At 40.2% G+C, this 17,208-nt stretch overlaps 11 non-coding genes across 11 annotated transcripts; all 11 read right to left on the reverse strand.

Moving 5' to 3' along the window:
- Positions 1 to 134: 134 nt before the first annotated feature.
- Positions 135 to 206, reverse strand: Trnae-uuc (transfer RNA glutamic acid (anticodon UUC)). The gene has a single exon. It is a non-coding gene; the product is annotated as a tRNA-Glu (tRNA).
- Positions 207 to 1,762: 1,556 nt separating this feature from the next.
- Positions 1,763 to 1,834, reverse strand: Trnae-uuc (transfer RNA glutamic acid (anticodon UUC)). The gene has a single exon. It is a non-coding gene; the product is annotated as a tRNA-Glu (tRNA).
- A 744-nt stretch (positions 1,835 to 2,578) lies between these two features.
- Trnae-uuc (transfer RNA glutamic acid (anticodon UUC)) lies at positions 2,579 to 2,650 on the reverse strand. The gene has a single exon. It is a non-coding gene; the product is annotated as a tRNA-Glu (tRNA).
- A 745-nt stretch (positions 2,651 to 3,395) lies between these two features.
- Trnae-uuc (transfer RNA glutamic acid (anticodon UUC)) lies at positions 3,396 to 3,467 on the reverse strand. The gene has a single exon. It is a non-coding gene; the product is annotated as a tRNA-Glu (tRNA).
- A 744-nt stretch (positions 3,468 to 4,211) lies between these two features.
- Positions 4,212 to 4,283, reverse strand: Trnae-uuc (transfer RNA glutamic acid (anticodon UUC)). Its single transcript has one exon. It is a non-coding gene; the product is annotated as a tRNA-Glu (tRNA).
- Positions 4,284 to 5,027: 744 nt separating this feature from the next.
- On the reverse strand, positions 5,028 to 5,099 carry Trnae-uuc (transfer RNA glutamic acid (anticodon UUC)). Its single transcript has one exon. It is a non-coding gene; the product is annotated as a tRNA-Glu (tRNA).
- Positions 5,100 to 7,393: 2,294 nt separating this feature from the next.
- On the reverse strand, positions 7,394 to 7,465 carry Trnae-uuc (transfer RNA glutamic acid (anticodon UUC)). Its single transcript has one exon. It is a non-coding gene; the product is annotated as a tRNA-Glu (tRNA).
- Positions 7,466 to 8,210: 745 nt separating this feature from the next.
- Trnae-uuc (transfer RNA glutamic acid (anticodon UUC)) lies at positions 8,211 to 8,282 on the reverse strand. The gene has a single exon. It is a non-coding gene; the product is annotated as a tRNA-Glu (tRNA).
- Positions 8,283 to 9,033: 751 nt separating this feature from the next.
- Positions 9,034 to 9,105, reverse strand: Trnae-uuc (transfer RNA glutamic acid (anticodon UUC)). Its single transcript has one exon. It is a non-coding gene; the product is annotated as a tRNA-Glu (tRNA).
- Positions 9,106 to 9,849: 744 nt separating this feature from the next.
- On the reverse strand, positions 9,850 to 9,923 carry Trnae-uuc (transfer RNA glutamic acid (anticodon UUC)). The gene has a single exon. It is a non-coding gene; the product is annotated as a tRNA-Glu (tRNA).
- Positions 9,924 to 16,733: 6,810 nt separating this feature from the next.
- On the reverse strand, positions 16,734 to 16,805 carry Trnae-uuc (transfer RNA glutamic acid (anticodon UUC)). The gene has a single exon. It is a non-coding gene; the product is annotated as a tRNA-Glu (tRNA).
- Positions 16,806 to 17,208: the final 403 nt, after the last annotated feature.

A 17,208-nucleotide genomic window follows, 5' to 3' on the forward strand; every position in this document is an offset into this window, starting at 1 on the left:
ACCTATTAATCAATCGTGTCTTCAATTAATAAACTGTAAAGTCTACAACTTGCAATTCAAACGGTCGTCCATTTGTCCGCTATGTCGTAGGAGAAAGTTACAAAATCACTGAAATTGCAACAAGAAAACTGTGGTTCCCATGCCGGGAATCGAACCCGGGCCGCCTGGGTGAAAGCCAGGAATCCTAACCACTAGACCACATGGGAGTTCTCCCACCAATGAGAAATTAGCATAATGTCACTGCAAAGCAAATCACAGGGAAAGAGCAATGGGTTCACCCAGTTTGGTAGATGGCGACGCTTCGCTTATAACAAGGTTTAACTGGTGGCAACCTTTCTCACCATATACCTTCTCTGTGCAAATGAAAAACGAAGGAGACACACAAAAACACAGTAAAGAATAACAAGGACGCCTTGCATGTCTGCTATACACTTGTGGAAAATTTCATCCGTTATTTCAGCAAGATCATAGGTCAGACAATTCTTTTCAAAGTGCATCAAAAAATATCCAGGTTTGTTACGACACTAAAAAAAAATGCCTTTTAATTTTTGAAAAATTGCCACACTGAATTTAATACTCACCGTTGCGTCTGCTTTTATACCTGTGGAAGTTTGATCAGTTATTTCAGCAAGATCATAGGTCAGACAATTCTTTTCAAAGTGCATCAAAAAATATGCAGGTCTGTTACGACACTCAAAAAAAATGGCTTTCGATTTTGAACTTTGTCATACCCCATTTAATACTCACCTGTGTGTGTGCCTCATTACCGTCGAGCCCAGTGGTTTTGACTACCCCCAGATGGTTGCAGTTTCTTGACCTATTAATCAATCGTGTCTTCAATTAATAAACTGTAAAGTCTACAACTTGCAATTCAAACGGTCGTCCATTTGTCCGCTATGTCGTAGGAGAAAGTTAAAAAATCACTGAAATTGTAACAAGAAAACTGTGGTTCCCATGCCGGGAATCGAACCCGGGCCGCCTGGGTGAAAGCCAGGAATCCTTACCCCAAAACCACATGGAATTTCTACGATAATGAGAAATTAGCGTAATGTCACTGCAAAGCAAATCACAGCGAAAGGGCTATGGGTTCACCCTGTTTGGTAGATGACGACGCTTCGCTTGTAAAAAGGTTTAACTGGTGGTAACCTTTCTCACCATATACCTTCTCTGTGCAAATGAAAAACGAAGGAGACACACAAACACACAGTAAAGAATAACAAGGACGCCTTGCATGTCTGCTATACACTTGTGGAAAATTTCATCCGTTATTTCAGCAAGATCATAGGTCAGACAATTCATTTCAAAGTGCATCAAAAAATATCCAGGTTTGTTACGACACTAAAAAAAAATGCCTTTTAATTTTTGAAAAATTGCCACACTGAATTTAATACTCACCGTTGCGTCTGCTTTATACCTGTGGTAGTTTGATCAGTTATTTCAGCAAGATCATAGGTCAGACAATTCTTTTCAAAGTGCATCAAAAAATATGCAGGTCTGTTACGACACTCAGAAAGAATGGCTTTCGATTTTGAACTTTGTCATACCCCATTTAATACTCACCTGTGTGTGTGCCTCATTACCGTCGAGCCCAGTGGTTTTGACTACCCCCAGATGGTTGCAGTTTCTTGACCTATTAATCAATCGTGTCTTCAATTAATAAACTGTAAAGTCTACAACTTGCAATTCAAACGGTCGTCCATTTGTCCGCTATGTCGTAGGAGAAAGTTACAAAATCACTGAAATTGTAACAAGAAAACTGTGGTTCCCATGCCGGGAATCGAACCCGGGCCGCCTGGGTGAAAGCCAGGAATCCTAACCACTAGACCACATGGGAGTTCTTCCCACAAATGAGAAATTAGCGTAATGTCACTGCAAAGCAAATCACAGCGAAAGAGCAATGGGTTCACCCAGTTTGGTAGATGGCGACGCTTCGCTTATAAAAAGGTTTAACTGGTGGCAACCTTTCTCACCATATACCTTCTCTGTGCAAATGAAAAACGAAGGAGACACACAAACACACAGTAAAGAATAACAAGGACGCCTTGCATGTCTGCTATACACTTGTGGAAAATTTCATCCGTTATTTCAGCAAGATCATAGGTCAGACAATTCATTTCAAAGTGCATCAAAAAATATCCAGGTTTGTTACGACACTCAAAAAGAATGCCTTTTAAATTTTGAAAAATTGCCACACTGAATTTAATACTCACCGTTGCGTCTGCTTTTATACCTGTGGAAGTTTGATCAGTTATTTCAGCAAGATCAGAGGTCAGACAATTCTTTTCAAAGTGCATCAAAAAATATGCAGGTCTGTTACGACACTCAAAAAAAATGGCTTTCGATTTTGAACTTTGTCATACCCCATTTAATACTCACCTGTGTGTGTGCCTCATTACCGTCGAGCCCAGTGGTTTTGACTACCCCCAGATGGTTGCAGTTTCTTGACCTATTAATCAATCGTGTCTTCAATTAATAAACTGTAAAGTCTACAACTTGCAATTCAAACGGTCGTCCATTTGTCCGCTATGTCGTAGGAGAAAGTTACAAAATCACTGAAATTGTAACAAGAAAACTGTGGTTCCCATGCCGGGAATCGAACCCGGGCCGCCTGGGTGAAAGCCAGGAATCCTAACCACTAGACCACATGGGAGTTCTTCCCACAAATGAGAAATTAGCGTAATGTCACTGCAAAGCAAATCACAGGGAAAGAGCAATGGGTTCACCCAGTTTGGTAGATGGCGACGCTTCGCTTATAAAAAGGTTTAACTGGTGGCAACCTTCCTCACCATATACCTTCTCTGTGCAAATGAAAAACGAAGGAGACACACAAACACACAGTAAAGAATAACAAGGACGCCTTGCATGTCTGCTATACACTTGTGGAAAATTTCATCCGTTATTTCAGCAAGATCATAGGTCAGACAATTCATTTCAAAGTGCATCAAAAAATATCCAGGTTTGTTACGACACTAAAAAAGAATGCCTTTTGATTTTTGAAAAATTGCCACACTGAATTTAATACTCACCGTTGCGTCTGCTTTTATACCTGTGGAAGTTTGATCAGTTATTTCAGCAAGATCATAGGTCAGACAATTCTTTTCAAAGTGCATCAAAAAATATGCAGGTCTGTTACGACACTCAAAAAAAATGGCTTTCGATTTTGAACTTTGTCATACCCAATTTAATACTCACCTGTGTGTGTGCCTCATTACCGTCGAGCCCAGTGGTTTTGACTACCCCCAGATGGTTGCAGTTTCTTGACCTATTAATCAATCGTGTCTTCAATTAATAAACTGTAAAGTCTACAACTTGCAATTCAAACGGTCGTCCATTTGTCCGCTATGTCGTAGGAGAAAGTTAAAAAAATCACTGAAATTGTAACAAGAAAACTGTGGTTCCCATGCCGGGAATCGAACCCGGGCCGCCTGGGTGAAAGCCAGGAATCCTAACCACTAGACCACATGGGAGTTCTTCCCACAAATGAGAAATTAGCGTAATGTCACTGCAAAGCAAATCACAGCGAAAGAGCAATGGGTTCACCCAGTTTGGTAGATGGCGACGCTTCGCTTATAAAAGGGTTTAACTGGTGGCAACCTTCCTCACCATATACCTTCTCTGTGCAAATGAAAAACGAAGGAGACACACAAACACACAGTAAAGAATAACAAGGACGCCTTGCATGTCTGCTATACACTTGTGGAAAATTTCATCCGTTATTTCAGCAAGATCATAGGTCAGACAATTCATTTCAAAGTGCATCAAAAAATATCCAGGTTTGTTACGACACTCAAAAAGAATGCCTTTTGATTTTTGAAAAATTGCCACACTGAATTTAATACTCACCGTTGCGTCTGCTTTTATACCTGTGGAAGTTTGATCAGTTATTTCAGCAAGATCATAGGTCAGACAATTCTTTTCAAAGTGCATCAAAAAATATGCAGGTCTGTTACGACACTCAAAAAAAATGGCTTTCGATTTTGAACTTTGTCATACCCAATTTAATACTCACCTGTGTGTGTGCCTCATTACCGTCGAGCCCAGTGGTTTTGACTACCCCCAGATGGTTGCAGTTTCTTGACCTATTAATCAATCGTGTCTTCAATTAATAAACTGTAAAGTCTACAACTTGCAATTCAAACGGTCGTCCATTTGTCCGCTATGTCGTAGGAGAAAGTTAAAAAATCACTGAAATTGTAACAAGAAAACTGTGGTTCCCATGCCGGGAATCGAACCCGGGCCGCCTGGGTGAAAGCCACGAATCCTAACCACTAGACCACATGGGAGTTCTTCCCACAAATGAGAAATTAGCGTAATGTCACTGCAAAGCAAATCACAGGGAAAGAGCAATGGGTTCACCAAGTTTGGTAGATGGCGACGCTTCGCTTATAAAAAGGTTTAACTGGTGGCAACCTTTCTCACCATATACCTTCTCTGTGCAAATGAAAAACGAAGGAGACACACAAACACACAGTAAAGAATAACAAGGACGCCTTGCATGTCTGCTATACACTTGTGGAAAATTTCATCCGTTATTTCAGCAAGATCATAGGTCAGACAATTCATTTCAAAGTGCATCAAAAAATATCCAGGTTTGTTACGACACTAAAAAAGAATGCCTTTTAATTTTTGAAAAATTGCCACACTGAATTTAATACTCACCGTTGCGTCTGCTTTTATACCTGTGGAAGTTTGATCAGTTATTTCAGCAAGATCAGAGGTCAGACAATTCTTTTCAAAGTGCATCAAAAAATATGCAGGTCTGTTACGACACTCAAAAAAAATGGCTTTCGATTTTGAACTTTGTCATACCCCATTTAATACTCACCTGTGTGTGTGCTTCATTACCGTCGAGCCCAGTGGTTTTGACTACCCCCAGATGGTTGCAGTTTCTTGACCTATTAATCAATCGTGTCTTCAATTAATAAACTGTAAAGTCTACAACTTGCAATTCAAACGGTCGTCCATTTGTCCGCTATGTCGTAGGAGAAAGTTACAAAATCACTGAAATTGCAACAAGAAAACTGTGGTTCCCATGCCGGGAATCGAACCCGGGCCGCCTGGGTGAAAGCCAGGAATCCTAACCACTAGACCACATGGGAGTTCTCCCACCAATGAGAAATTAGCATAATGTCACTGCAAAGCAAATCACAGGGAAAGAGCAATGGGTTCACCCAGTTTGGTAGATGGCGACGCTTCGCTTATAACAAGGTTTAACTGGTGGCAACCTTTCTCACCATATACCTTCTCTGTGCAAATGAAAAACGAAGGAGACACACAAAAACACAGTAAAGAATAACAAGGACGCCTTGCATGTCTGCTATACACTTGTGGAAAATTTCATCCGTTATTTCAGCAAGATCATAGGTCAGACAATTCTTTTCAAAGTGCATCAAAAAATATCCAGGTTTGTTACGACACTAAAAAAAAATGCCTTTTAATTTTTGAAAAATTGCCACACTGAATTTAATACTCACCGTTGCGTCTGCTTTTATACCTGTGGAAGTTTGATCAGTTATTTCAGCAAGATCATAGGTCAGACAATTCTTTTCAAAGTGCATCAAAAAATATGCAGGTCTGTTACGACACTCAAAAAGAATGGCTTTCGATTTTGAACTTTGTCATACCCCATTTAATACTCACCTGTGTGTGTGCCTCATTACCGTCGAGCCCAGTGGTTTTGACTAGCCCCAGATGGTTGCAGTTTCTTGACCTATTAATCAATCGTGTCTTCAATTAATAAACTGTAAAGTCTACAACTTGCAATTCAAACGGTCGTCCATTTGTCCGCTATGTCGTAGGAGAAAGTTACAAAATCACTGAAATTGTAACAAGAAAACTGTGGTTCCCATGCCGGGAATCGAACCCGGGCCGCCTGGGTGAAAGCCAGGAATCCACTAGACCACATGGGAGTTCTCCCACCAATGAGAAATTAGCATAATGTCACTGCAAAGCAAATCACAGGGAAAGAGCAATGGGTTCACCCAGTTTGGTAGATGGCGACGCTTCGCTTATAACAAGGTTTAACTGGTGGCAACCTTTCTCACCATATACCTTCTCTGTGCAAATGAAAAACGAAGGAGACACACAAAAACACAGTAAAGAATAACAAGGACGCCTTGCATGTCTGCTATACACTTGTGGAAAATTTCATCCGTTATTTCAGCAAGATCATAGGTCAGACAATTCTTTTCAAAGTGCATCAAAAAATATCCAGGTTTGTTACGACACTAAAAAAAAATGCCTTTTAATTTTTGAAAAATTGCCACACTGAATTTAATACTCACCGTTGCGTCTGCTTTTATACCTGTGGAAGTTTGATCAGTTATTTCAGCAAGATCATAGGTCAGACAATTCTTTTCAAAGTGCATCAAAAAATATGCAGGTCTGTTACGACACTCAAAAAGAATGGCTTTCGATTTTGAACTTTGTCATACCCCATTTAATACTCACCTGTGTGTGTGCCTCATTACCGTCGAGCCCAGTGGTTTTGACTAGCCCCAGATGGTTGCAGTTTCTTGACCTATTAATCAATCGTGTCTTCAATTAATAAACTGTAAAGTCTACAACTTGCAATTCAAACGGTCGTCCATTTGTCCGCTATGTGTCCGCGGGTGAAAGCAAGGAATCCTAACCACTAGACCACATGGGAGTTCTTCCCACAAATGAGAAATTAGCGTAATGTCACTGCAAAGCAAATCACAGCGAAAGAGCAATGGGTTCACCCAGTTTGGTAGATGGCGACGCTTCGCTTATAAAAAGGTTTAACTGGTGGCAACCTTTCTCACCATATACCTTCTCTGTGCAAATGAAAAACGAAGGAGACACACAAACACACAGTAAAGAATAACAAGGACGCCTTGCATGTCTGCTATACACTTGTGGAAAATTTCATCCGTTATTTCAGCAAGATCATAGGTCAGACAATTCATTTCAAAGTGCATCAAAAAATATCCAGGTTTGTTACGACACTCAAAAAGAATGCCTTTTAAATTTTGAAAAATTGCCACACTGAATTTAATACTCACCGTTGCGTCTGCTTTTATACCTGTGGAAGTTTGATCAGTTATTTCAGCAAGATCAGAGGTCAGACAATTCTTTTCAAAGTGCATCAAAAAATATGCAGGTCTGTTACGACACTCAAAAAAAATGGCTTTCGATTTTGAACTTTGTCATACCCCATTTAATACTCACCTGTGTGTGTGCCTCATTACCGTCGAGCCCAGTGGTTTTGACTACCCCCAGATGGTTGCAGTTTCTTGACCTATTAATCAATCGTGTCTTCAATTAATAAACTGTAAAGTCTACAACTTGCAATTCAAACGGTCGTCCATTTGTCCGCTATGTCGTAGGAGAAAGTTACAAAATCACTGAAATTGTAACAAGAAAACTGTGGTTCCCATGCCGGGAATCGAACCCGGGCCGCCTGGGTGAAAGCCAGGAATCCTAACCACTAGACCACATGGGAGTTCTTCCCACAAATGAGAAATTAGCGTAATGTCACTGCAAAGCAAATCACAGGGAAAGAGCAATGGGTTCACCCAGTTTGGTAGATGGCGACGCTTCGCTTATAAAAAGGTTTAACTGGTGGCAACCTTCCTCACCATATACCTTCTCTGTGCAAATGAAAAACGAAGGAGACACACAAACACACAGTAAAGAATAACAAGGACGCCTTGCATGTCTGCTATACACTTGTGGAAAATTTCATCCGTTATTTCAGCAAGATCATAGGTCAGACAATTCATTTCAAAGTGCATCAAAAAATATCCAGGTTTGTTACGACACTAAAAAAGAATGCCTTTTGATTTTTGAAAAATTGCCACACTGAATTTAATACTCACCGTTGCGTCTGCTTTTATACCTGTGGAAGTTTGATCAGTTATTTCAGCAAGATCATAGGTCAGACAATTCTTTTCAAAGTGCATCAAAAAATATGCAGGTCTGTTACGACACTCAAAAAAAATGGCTTTCGATTTTGAACTTTGTCATACCCCATTTAATACTCACCTGTGTGTGTGCCTCATTACCGTCGAGCCCAGTGGTTTTGACTACCCCCAGATGGTTGCAGTTTCTTGACCTATTAATCAATCGTGTCTTCAATTAATAAACTGTAAAGTCTACAACTTGCAATTCAAACGGTCGTCCATTTGTCCGTTATGTCGTAGGAGAAAGTTAAAAAAATCACTGAAATTGTAACAAGAAAACTGTGGTTCCCATGCCGGGAATCGAACCCGGGCCGCCTGGGTGAAAGCCAGGAATCCTAACCACTAGACCACATGGGAGTTCTTCCCACAAATGAGAAATTAGCGTAATGTCACTGCAAAGCAAATCACAGCGAAAGAGCAATGGGTTCACCCAGTTTGGTAGATGACGACGCTTCGCTTATAAAAAAAAGGTTTAACTGGTGGCAACCTTTCTCACCATATACCTTCTCTGTGCAAATGAAAAACGAAGGAGACACACAAACACACAGTAAAGAATAACAAGGACGCCTTGCATATCTGCTATACACTTGTGGAAAATTTCATCCGTTATTTCAGCAAGATCATAGGTCAGACAATTCATTTCAAAGTGCATCAAAAAATATCCAGGTTTGTTACGACACTCAAAAAGAATGCCTTTTAAATTTTGAAAAAATTGCCACACTGAATTTAATACTCACCGTTGCGTCTGCTTTTATACCTGTGGAAGTTTGATCAGTTATTTCAGCAAGATCAGAGGTCAGACAATTCTTTTCAAAGTGCATCAAAAAATATGCAGGTCTGTTACGACACTCAAAAAAAAAAATGGCTTTCGATTTTGAACTTTGTCATACCCCATTTAATACTCACCTGTGTGTGTGCTTCATTACCGTCGAGCCCAGTGGTTTTGACTACCCCCAGATGGTTGCAGTTTCTTGACCTATTAATCAATGGTGTCTTCAATTAATAAACTGTAAAGTTTACAACTTGCATTTCAAACGGCCGTCCATTTGTCCGCTATGTCGTAGGAGAAAGTTACAAAATCACTGAAATTGTAACAAGAAAACTGTGGTTGCCATGCCGGGAATCGAACCCGGGCCGCCTGGGTGAAAGCCAGGAATCCTAACCACTAGACCACATGGGAGTTCTTCCCACAAATGAGAAATTAGCGTAATGTCACTGCAAAGCAAATCACAGCGCAAGAGCAATGGGTTCACCCAGTTTGGTAGATGGCGACGCTTCGCTTATAAAAAGGTTTAACTGGTGGCAACCTTTCTCACCATATACCTTCTCTGTGCAAATGAAAAACGAAGGAGACACACAAACACACAGTAAAGAATAACAAGGACGCCTTGCATGTCTGCTATATACTTGTGGAAAATTTCATCCGTTATTTCAGCAAGATCATAGGTCAGACAATTCATTTCAAAGTGCATCAAAAAATATCCAGGTTTGTTACGACACTCAAAAAGAATGCCATTTAAATTTTGAAAAATTGCCACACTGAATTTAATACTCACCGTTGCGTCTGCTTTTATACCTGTGGAAGTTTGATCAGTTATTTCAGCAAGATCAGAGGTCAGACAATTCTTTTCAAAGTGCATCAAAAAATATGCAGGTCTGTTACGACACTCAAAAAAAATGGCTTTCGATTTTGAACTTTGTCATACCCCATTTAATACTCACCTGTGTGTGTGCTTCATTACCGTCGAGCCCAGTGGTTTTGACTACCCCCAGATGGCTGCAGTTTCTTGACCTATTAATCAATCGTGTCTTCAATTAATAAACTGTAAAGTCTACAACTTGCAATTCAAACGGTCGTCCATTTGTCCGCTATGTCGTAGGAGAAAGTTACAAAATCACTGAAATTGTAACAAGAAAACTGTGGTTCCCAAGCCGGGAATCGAACCCGGGCCGCCTGGGTGAAAGCCAGGAATCCTAACCACTAGACCACATATGGGAGTTCTTCCCACAAATGAGAAATTAGCGTAATGTCACTGCAAAGCAAATCACAGCGAAAGAGCAATGGGTTCACCCAGTTTGGTAGATGACGACGCTTCGCTTATAAAAAGGTTTAACTGGTGGCAACCTTTCTCACCATATACCTTCTCTGTGCAAATGAAAAACGAAGGAGACACACAAACACACAGTAAAGAATAACAAGGACGCCTTGCATGTCTGCTATACACTTGTGGAAAATTTCATCCGTTATTTCAGCAAGATCATAGGTCAGACAATTCATTTCAAAGTGCATCAAAACATATCCAGGTTTGTTACGACACTCAAAACGACTGATTTTTGATTTTTGAAAAATTGCCACACTGAATTTAATACTCACCGTTGCGTCTGCTATATACCTGTGGAAGTTCGATCAGTTATTTCAGCAAGATCATAGGTCAGACAATTCTTTTCAAAGTGCATCAAAAAATATGCAGGTCTGTTACGACACTCAAAAAAAATGGCTTTCGATTTTGAACTTTGTCATACCCCATTTAATACTCACCTGTGTGTGTGCCTCATTACCGTCGAGACCAGTGCTTTTGACTACCCCCAGATGGCTTCACTTTCTTGACCTATTAATCAATCGTGTCTTCAATTAATAAACTGTAAAGTCTACAACTTTTTTTTTTTTTTTGAATATTAAATAATTTATTCCCAATAAACAAATACAGAGTTGACATTATAATACATGAGCCCAATTAAAACAATATCTTTATCACAGTAGATGTGGGCTGTCGTCTTTTTACATTTATGCACGGTATATGTATTTACAACAGATTAAGTATTCCATTACAGAAAGAACTTAAGCTTTGAGTTGTCAATAGCACATATAACGTTTCCTCTGGCCCATGTTTTCTGAAAATTGACTTTACTGAGACGGCAGAAGTCTGAATAAACTCGTGATTTTACACATGACTTAACAGAAGTAACTATGCTTGCAACAGATTTCCTTTTACCTTGAAAAACAGCCTCATTTCTAGCGCACCATACACAAAACAAACAAACTGTTATAAGATATGTGTACATTGAATTCTCGTCCTTTGATAAGGGTACACCAAACAGTTTGTGTATTAGATCCTTCTCTGAAAAAGCAGGGAAAAAGCTTCCATACATCCAAAAAAGCCTTTGAAAATTCAACAGTACCTGTTGTGTAACGTTGCATTCTACAAACAAATGATTCCTGGTTTCGGATTTACCACAAAAGCTACACAAATCATCTGTGCATGTATTTCTTCTTAAGAGAATCTCCTTGACAGGCAGAATATTATGAACTAATTTAAACGAAAAATTTATAAGATTGTTATCCATGAAGGCGTTGAACACTGTACGCCATACCCGAGGCCACGGTAACATTGGTTGAGAAGCTACAACTCTCGGAGGTTCAGAAATCTTGGACAGAAAGGCGCTATATATAAATTTATTGTGAAACATTGCTGGAGATAACTGTTGACCACGATAAAATTCTTTCCAGGCAGACAACACAAACCTATGAAAGGCTGGGAGCATTAACAAGTGCGGTAAGCTTGACCTCGCAAACTCTGGCTTAACCTGGTTTAGTGAAATTCCAAGCCGGTAAATAGCAAAATATCTCCAATCCGCTTCAGTGTCATTCAATAATTTTAAGACATGTTTGACTGCAAATACCTTCAGTTTGCAAAAAATATTGTGGATATTTAACCCACCGTTATCATATGCATTAAACAAAACAGATCTCTTAATAGCTTCTGGTTTGCCATTCCAAAGAAACTTAAAGACATGCTGAGTACAGTGTAAAATACATTTTGGTGTTAAGATAAAACATTGGCCAATATACCACAGAACAGACAAGGCAACAGTGTTAATTATAACAGCCCGGCCCCGCATTGTAAGGTACCGGTCACCCCAACATGACACATTTTTTTTACTTTCATGAGTACACGTTCAATGTTTAGATCTTCCTGGTTTTCACCAAAATATACACCACATATTTTAATGTTTTCCACAGTCCTAAAGCCGGCTACAGTATCGTCACTGACCTTCCATGTACCAATAGGAAGTACCACACTTTTAGCCACATTAAGTTTAGCCCCTGATGCTCTTCCAAATTCATGGACCAATTTAATAACATGATGAGCTGATTCTTCATCAGACACAATAATCGTAGCGTCGTCAGCATGTGCAGCAATCTTAACCTGTCTGCTTGTACCAGGCATAGGTATACCTCTAATTCTTTCACACTGCCTGACAGCCTTTATAAAGGGTTCTAAAGTAAGTATGTACAGTAATGGTGATAATGCACATCCTTGTCTAACACCTCTTTCTAGAGCAAACTGTTCAGTAACATAACCATTAACTAATACAGAGCTATTTATATCAGTATATAATAACCTCACCCATCTGCAAAATGATGGGCCAAAATTATACTTTTCTAAACAATTAAATAAGAAAGATCATTCAACCCTATCAAATGCTTTTTCTTGGTCTAAGCTAATAAAGCAAGCATCCAATTCTTTTTGACCTACATAGTCATATGTGCTTCTTAATTGATGCACGTTATCCAAAATTGATCTGCCAGGAACACCAGATGTCTGGCATTTGTCTACAACACTAGCCACCACTACTTTGAGACGATTACATAAGGCTCTAGACAATATCTTGTAATCTACATTTAACAGAGAGATAGGACGCCAGTTCTTTATCATATTCGAATTTTCAGTAACTTTACACAGCAATGTTATCAAACCTGACTTCTGGCTTAAGCTCAAGCAGCCCTGGCTGTAGCATTGATTTATAACCTGGGTATATGTGTCTCCAATAACTGACCAATAGTGAAGATAAAATTCACATGGCAAACCATCACTGCCTGGTGACTTATATTTAGACATACCTTTAAGGGCAGCAAATAATTCATCATTTGACATAATTCCTTCACAGGCACCCCTATCAGCACTGTTCAAACAAGGCAAGGAGGACAAAAACTTATTTTGGGCATCTGTGTCAACCCCTTGAGAAGAATACAAACTCTTATAATAACTGCACACACATTTAGAGATGTCTGCTTGTTTGTCATGTATACATGATTCGTCTCTATGACATTTCATAGATTTTATCATTTTCTTCTTAGAACGCCCAGACTCACGTTGTAGAAAGTACCTTGTTGGCTTTTCATTGTCTAGAAAATGGGAAGCCTTAGCTCGAATTATTGAGCCCCTTTTACCTTCTGCCTGAATGTCGTTTATGGTGGCTTTCAGTCTAGAAATTTCATTTTTGTTCCCTACTGGGTCAGATTTCAGACTATTCAGTTCTTGATTTAAATCCCTTAGCTTTTGCTTTGATACCTTATTTTTCTTTCCAGAGTATTCTTGAATTATCTGTTTGGCTTTGGCTTTGAAATAATCCGACTTTTCAATAATATCTACTATATACCCAGTCCCAAAAATGTCCTCGTGCAATTTCTCAATGCTATGTAACAATTCTGCTTCCCCCAGCACAGACACATTACACTTCCAATAGCTTGGACCCCACACAAAGGCATTTCTAAAACACAAATCAATAAAAATACATGAGTGGTCTGAAAAGGATAGCGGAACAAAATCAGCCAATGTAACACAGTCTTGTAATGAGGTAGATACATAAAATCTATCGATTCTAGATGCTACCTGACCCCTACACCATGTATACACTTGACAATTTGGATACAGTTTTCTGTAAACATCACAAAGTGAAAAATCATGTTTTAAACAGTTCATTTCAATTTTACCAAAGTTACTTGTTAATGGATCACCTCCATAATTGTCCAGGTTATTGTTTTCAACAAAGTTAAAATCACCACCTAAAATTACAGGACTACTTCCAGCGATAAGTTTGTCCATATTCCGAATAAATTCTTTCCTATCAACAGGCGCATTAGGTGCATATATAGATATTAATTTAACCGGCGTATCATTTATGACTGCTGATATCGCCACATATCGACCCTCAGGACAGCATTGCACATGCTTAATTGTGCAATCCACAGAATATCTAACAATAATTCCGACACCACAACTCTGAGTCGAACCATAAACCCACCTGCAATCACCAGGTATATTGAGTTTTTTAGTGTCACTATAACAGGCAAAATGCGTTTCTTGTAAGAAAAGTATGTCAATATTATTTTCGAATACAAAGTCTCTAACTTGGTGCTTTTTTACATCATTTCGGAGCCCATTCACATTCAGTGAAGCAACTCTTACACTGTCAAGGACAGACATGCAGATAACTAAAAGTAATACCTTGAAAGTTGATGGGTAATTAAAGAGACGCACTATACCTTCTTCTTCCCCTTCCTCGTCTTCTTTCGAATGTCTACCACTGACATCTCGGTGATCTCCATGGGTCGCGGTGTCATTTGAGTCTGAGGAAAACCAGTCGGATCTGCACACAAGTCACCCACATTGACACCTGCGATATCCTCTTCTCGAGTGCTTACCGCACCGACACTGGCATCAGCCTGAGAACCAGCCACTGTATCATTTCTTGAATCCTGAGTTTCAATAACTCGTAAACAATCTGAAACTTCGTTCACCGCCCCAACAAGCTGTGAATTACTGACACTAGTAAGTGCCTCATGTTCCTCTAGTTTTCGCTTTTTCTGTTCCGGTCCTGACTGCCGAGAAGAAACTGCACTTACCCCAGCTTCGGTGAACGCCACGGTGCAGTCAGCCTGCACTACCTCCTGCTCTGCCTCAGTCTCTCCCCCTGCCGCTATCAGACAGCCTTCTCGCTCACCGTCCTCGTCGGATAAGCTTTCAGCAGAGTCAGTGTCAACACTGTCCCCCTCCTCCTCTCCCCCCTCGGACTCACTAGTAACGGACTCCCCCTCCACATCTACCTCGCCCTCCTGATCGCCGTTATGTTCCATGCGAACAACAGTAGCCTGTGACACTGCTACGTTGTCACCCTTCACCCGTGCTGCATACGAGCACGCACGGGCACAACACTCACTGATGGTGTGGGCTGCAGAGCCGCACGAGCGGCACAAATCGTCACAGTCTTTTTCCCCGTGTGGATTTTCATGAGGAGAAAATCCATTGCAGTTCTCACACCACACCGATTTACACTGGGCAATCTTGTGATTCTTTTGCCCACATCTCCTACATTCATAAATCTGGCCAGGGTATGTAAACATCACCACATCACCAGCAAAACTTATAAAGTTCGGCACGTACCTGGTCTTATGGCACCGAAACCTGTACACTCGTATGCCAGTCCTTACATGAGCGATCTCAGCTTGGGAAAACTTAGGTTTGTTTACACTTACACTAAGGCTGTAACGCCGCCGCTATTATGTCATCGAACATTTCCTCCAAGGCCCAGTGCACAGTTAAATTCATGTAGATCGAGCTCGCCGGCACAATGCTCCACATAGTATTCCCCATAACAAAATTCCCTTTACTCAACAACCTGCTATGAGCTGCCTGGGTGGCCACACGAACGTAGAACATTTTTTTCAAATAATTCTTCTGAAAGCTGACTAATTCTGCCTTTATGTCAATCAAGTCGGACAACACACCAATAAAGTCTCTCTGAACAGCGCTAGAAAAACTGTCAATACTCTGCGTGGAAATCGCTACGGACAAGGTTCGATCAGGTTTGGCTGCAGGGTTGTACGACACAGGATTCGACATCCTTACAGAATTAGGGCTACGCCCAAAACAATCTTTACCTTTAACAAGCTCAGTACAATTCCGGCACACTACAGCTGCTCCGAACGAAATTCCTCACGTTGTTGTTGTACTCAGTATTTGCCAGGAGCTCGTGAAACACGTCTGCACTCTCAGGACACCAAGTTACTCTCCTTTACCTATTAATCAATCGTGTCTTCAATTAATAAACTGTAAAGTCTACAACTTGCAATTCAAACGGTCGTTCATTTGTATGCTATGTCGTAGGAGAAAGTTACAAAATCACTGAAATTGTAACAAGAAACCTGTGGTTGCCATGCCGGGAATCGAACCCGGGCCGCCTGGGTGAAAGAAGGAATCCTAACCACTAGACCACATGGGATTTCTTCACAAAAGTGAGAAATTAGCGTAATGTCACTGCAAAGCAAATCACAGCGAAAGAGCATTGGGTTCACCCTGTTTGGTAGATGACGACGCTTCGCTTACAAAAAGGTTTAACTGGTGGCAACCTTTCTCACCATATACCTTCTCTGTGCAAATGAAAAACGAAGGAGACACACAAACACACAGTAAAGAATAACAAGGACGCCTTGCATGTCTGCTATACACTTGTGGAAAATTTCATCCGTTATTTCAGCAAGATCATAGGTCAGACAATTTATTTCAAAGTGCATCAAAAAATATCCAGGTTTGTTACGACACTAAAAAAGAATGCCTTTTAATTTTTGAAAAATTGCCACACTGAATTTAATACTCACCGTTGCGTCTGCTTTATACCTGTGGAAGTTTGATCAGTTATTTCAGCAAGATCAGAGGTCAGACAGTTCTTTTCAAAGTGCATCAAAAAATATGCAGGTCTGTTACGACACTCAAACAAAAATGGCTTTCGATTTTAAACTTTGTCATACCCCATTTAATACTCACCTGTGTGTGTGCCTCATTACCGTCGAGACGAGTGGTTTTCACTACCCCCAGATGGCTGCAGTTTCTTGACCTATTAATCAATCGTGTCTTCAATTAATAAACTGTAAAGTCTACAACTTGAAATTCAAATGGTCGTCCATTTGTCCGCTATGTCGTAGGAGAAAGTTACAAAATCAACGAAATTGTAACAAGAAACCTGTGGTTCCCATGCCGGGAATCGAACCCGGGCCGCCTGGGTGAAAGCCAGGAATCCTAACCACTAGACCACATGGGTCACTGTGTAATGTCACTGCAAAGCAAATCACAGCGAAAAAGCTATGGGTTCACCCTGTTTGGTAGATGACGACGCTTCTCTTATAAAAAGGTTTAACTGGTGGCAACCTTTCTCACCATATACCTTCTCTGTGCAAATAAAAAACGAAGGAGACACACAAACACACAGTAAAGAATAACAAGGACGCCTTGCATGTCTGCTATACACTTGTGGAAAATTTCATCCGTTATTTCAGCAAGATCATAGGTCAGACAATTCATTTCAAAGTGCATCAAAAAATATCCAGGTTTGTTACGACACTCAAAAAGAATGCCTTTTAATTTTTGAAAAATTGCCACACTGAATTTAATACTCACCGTTGCGTCTGCTTTTATACCTGTGAAAGTTTGATCAGTTATTTCAG

Source organism: Liolophura sinensis, chromosome 8 (genome assembly GCF_032854445.1).
Source record: "Liolophura sinensis isolate JHLJ2023 chromosome 8, CUHK_Ljap_v2, whole genome shotgun sequence".
Taxonomy (NCBI): Eukaryota; Metazoa; Mollusca; class Polyplacophora; order Chitonida; family Chitonidae; genus Liolophura; species Liolophura sinensis.